This window comes from Rhinolophus hipposideros (assembly GCF_964194185.1).
Source record: "Rhinolophus hipposideros genome assembly, chromosome: 6".
Taxonomy (NCBI): domain Eukaryota; kingdom Metazoa; phylum Chordata; class Mammalia; order Chiroptera; family Rhinolophidae; genus Rhinolophus; species Rhinolophus hipposideros.
This window is the reverse complement of record NC_138052.1, coordinates 21837138-21841519: the sequence shown is the minus strand read 5'-3', so window position 1 is coordinate 21841519 and position 4382 is coordinate 21837138. Positions and strand designations below refer to the sequence as shown.

Below are 4382 nucleotides of genomic sequence, written 5' to 3'. Positions count from 1 at the left end.
ACTTAAAGTTGTATTCCCTTTGCAAATTGCTTTCTCCTTTACTCCAAAATGTATCATAAATTAATTGTAAAGCTACTAAGCACATAGATATAGGATGGAAAACAACTGCTTTAAGATGGACCAAAATAATATATGTCGTTCCTAGAAGTCTATCTACAGGAGAGTGTATCACATTAAAACAAATACAGCTTGGTTTGACCAAGAGTTATGTGGGCTGGTTCTCAGAATCATTCTGCCTCTGTCACAGTAGCAAGAGCAAAAGGTAGAAAGTAAAGGAGGTAAGATGTGGCAGATCAGTAGCATGGAGTAATAAAGACAGTTTGGGATTCAAAGTGTAAACAATCTGATAACTGAGTCCAAAGTGAGAGAATAGCAAAGGTGTAGCTCATATGAGAATTAGCTGGAGATAGCCATACAGTTGTTATGTTTTGGTTATTTTTTAAGTGAATTCTACACATATATACAGAATTTTTTAAAAGTCAATAATTGCATTGGCCAAAATCTTAGAAATTTTTTTGTTTGTTTTTGTTTTTGTTTTTTTGCATCTCCTTGTTTATTGAGTTTGTAATAAAGGAGGTAGTGAGGGGAAGGAAGCACTAAAGTTAGAACACATATCACACACTGGGGAAAGAAATTAAATTAAATCAACAAGGGGAAAGTGGGGGAGAGTCAGAGGGAGCCTTGCCCACCTTTCAACATCAAATCAAGAAATCGGGGAAAGCAAAGGATGAGGAGAGAGAAGAAACAGACGTTTTCTTCAGTCCGTCCTCCTCTCCCACAGCCGGGAGGTATGGTGCTACTGAATGAGCAGGTCAGAGCACATGCTTCTCCCATCCTGTGCACAGATGTCACTCCTCCCACACCCTCCTGGAAAACGGCCAGGGTTGGCCTTAGCCAACAGAAATGGAGGGGCTGAGGGGAAGGTCCAGGAGTAAGGAAGGGTCAGCAGGGACCCCCAATACTGATTCTCCTCTGGCTGGCGGTGGGCAGAAAGGAGACACAGCTCAAATACTGAGCAGCCAGAAAAAGAAGAAGATGGCGAGAAACACGAAGAGGGAGTCCTGCTAGCTGGAGGCCGGATGACCCTGTCCCAGATCCACACCTGCATCCCGGTGGAATGGCTCGTGGGTATTGAAGATGGTGGTGAAAAATCCAAAGAGAAAAGCACCAACACCAAATGATAAGTGAAAGCCCCCAGTATCACCAAATGGCTGGGATCCCCCTCTGCTCTCTGGAGCTGATCGTTGGCCCTGGGGCTGGGGTGGAGTTTTCAATCTGGGATCCTGGGGATTCTGGCTCCCTCGCCCATAAAGGGGGACTTCCTTTTCTCTGCTGAGCCCAGCTTTACACACTGGGCCCTCTTGCCGCTCTGGTGGTGTCTCTAACCATTCATGAAGACAGGGCCAACAGTACAAGTGGCCACACACAGTGACCACAGCTTCCGGAGTAGTCTCCAGACATATATTACATTCGAAGGTTGAGCCCGCCCCGTCCCACTCGCGATTTGGCCCTTCGGGGGCCCCCGTCCTCCTCCTCCTCCGCGGCTGCCATGGCCCGTTCTGTTTTGCCCCCACGTACCCCTCAGTCCTCGCAAACACATATACAAGCCCCAACAAACGAGAAAATGCCTCCGTCTCACCAGAAATGTTTTAACTACTTAATTTTGTATTATAAATCCTTTTTTAGAAGTTTGGTAAAACCGCTGTGGCAGATGATATATAAAATATTAATTTGTGTCATGGAAGCATCAACCAGTGTGAAATATTTGTTCTGCTAGCCTTTGACTCTCAATCAGGAGATTTGGGGTCCCTGTGGGACAAGGAAAAGGTTTACCAGGGTTCAGCAAATAAAAGATGTCAGTCAGCTCTATACTGTCCTTGAAATTAGAGAGAAAAAAAAAAACAAAACCTAGATTATATGCATGAGACTGAAAATAGTTTAAAATGAATTGTTTTTAATAGAATCCGTTTATCTCCTTTGCTCTAGAGTAGACAAAATTGCTACCTTGTTGGGAGGACGGTGGGGTGGCAGTTTTGTCTGCCAGAGGTCATTTAGCAACATTGTTGATTGTTGAAGTTGAACAGGTGATCCTGGAATCCAGTGAGTACAGACCAGGGAATGCTGTTAAACATCCTACACAGTGCACAGGACAGCCCCCAAAACCAAGAATTATCTGGTCTCAGATGTTCATAGTGCCAAGGTTGGGAAATCCTGAGCTAGGCATAAAGTGGATGTTGAGAGAAGAGATGGAGGAAGGCAGAATAGAGAATGTGGTGTTTGTGTCCCCTCTTCCAAAGCAAACCAAGGGAAGGAAGCGGAAGGAACAAAGGAGATCCTTGTAAGATCAGGGCAAGTGAAGAAGAGACTGAGGTCTTGTTTTCCAACTGCAGCACAAGAAAGAAAGCCTCAAATACTCATTGGAAAAAAAGCAGTAACATCATTACAGGAGACATACTCAGATAACCACTTTAGTTCCTTACAGGGTGGCATGAGGGGATCCTGGAGTTTACTGGAGGCCCACAGTGAACTGTGGGGGCTGGCTGGGTGAGTAAGCCAAAAAACCACCCCAAGGAAAGAGGGGCTCACCTCAGACGGGTGCACATGCCCTTCCCGTTAGGATTTCAGAGGGTGCTTAATGTGCACCAAAGCCAGCACTGGCTGCATCCCCAATACAGAGACATTAGCACATATGCCATCCTAGACCAGTCTGGGGATTCCTACCACATTGCTATTCAGCTAAGACTCTAAAAAATGTGCCCCATCCTTCTCTCACCACCACTATGCACACTGTGCTGAACACCATTACTTGGAACTGGCATGCAGGGACCACATCCTGTGGTTTTAAAGGAAAGATGAGAGAGAAAAAAAGGGAGAAGACCCGTAAGTGGAGATGAAATTTTGAGCATCACTGAAGTGCTCTTGGAAATTGGCAAAGCCCTTTTCCAGTGGCCTGAAAAACTGTATATTAGGACTGAGTTTATCTGAAAGCTTATACAGTAATTCATCTGATAGAGTCTCAAAACATTAGTCAAGAAAAAAATCCATCTTTTATAGATCAGTTATATAGACTGTTGTAACTGTGAAATATCGTCCTTTTTACACTTCTGGTGCTTCTTATTTCTTGACCTTGAATAGTAAACTGTGAAAAACAGAGCCTTTGCTATAACTTATTACCTTCCCTTTGCTTTGTTGTTTCATTCCTAGAAGTTGTATTCCTTAATTATACAGGGACATCTGTTAATGGCTTATATTTTGGCATCATCCACCCCTTTTCAACTTGTTCATTCTTACTCTTTTTTTTTTTTTTAATTTAATGTCAACTTAAATATATCTTCTACCTGGAAACTTTCCCTGACCACTCCATGTTAGGTTAAAAGCCTGTGAAATACATATTCACAGCATTTAACAAACTTTACTATATTTATTGAATCATTCATTTTCTTTGAAGACAAGGTCAGTGTTTATGGCTTGCCATGGACACCCCAGTGTTTAACACAGTACTTAACACACTGCGGGCATTAACAAATGAAGGTTTACCTAACTAAGTAGTTAAATCTCATGAAATCAGCAATGACAGTCACGTTTTTATAGCTAATTATAGTCTTTATAACCCCTCCCCTATTTTCTACATTCAAAATCTTATTTGTGCCACATATGTGAGTAACTTTTATAGAAATTGTTTGCTTTAACAAGTCAACTTTGAAATTGTGTTGCTTCCAATTCCTAGGTGACATAAAGGAGGACCATGACATGTAAGAGGGGATGATAAACTAATATTTGAGTTGCAAGTTCTGAAGGTCAAGATATTGGGTAGGCTGTTTCACAAAACCAAATGCACATAACAAATATTTAATTGGTTTCCCTTGAATGAGGGAGAAAATGTGGTGGAAAATACTATGGGTTTTATAGACTAACACATCTGAGGTAAAGTGTTAGCTCCCTGCCCACCAACTTTGTGATCTTGAAAACAACCTATTTGTTTTTCAATATGCAAAATGGGCATAACAACACCTACTTATATTTTTACTGAGTATATATTTATGTGTATGTGTATGTGCATTTCCATCTGGGTCCTAATATAGGCTAAATTATAATCCAATTTCTCCCCATAAACATATAAAGCATTCTTAGCTGAGATTTCTAATTCTTCTGGTGAGAAAAGTCAATTTGCTTTCTGGAATGATACTTTGTACTGACCTGGAAGGGTATTGCTTTTTTTCTTTTTTTCTTTCCTTCAAGTTCTTCACAGATGAGAAGTATCCAAGTTGCTCTCTACTCTCATAGCCATGGTATATTATACAACATTTACTGGATTCTTGATAATTAATGTCTGAGCCTACTCCATCACCAATACATTTAAAGTTTAGGGCATTTCTTAAAAA

The 4382-nt window shown here is 41.4% G+C and overlaps 1 pseudogene across 1 annotated transcript; it reads right to left on the bottom strand.

The window, feature by feature from the left end:
• Window positions 1-1004: 1004 nt before the first annotated feature.
• Window positions 1005-1551, bottom strand: LOC308498955 (E3 ubiquitin-protein ligase RNF5-like; annotated as a pseudogene). The gene has a single exon. The product of its transcript is annotated as an E3 ubiquitin-protein ligase RNF5-like (transcript).
• Between the last annotated feature and the right edge of the window lie 2831 nt (window positions 1552-4382).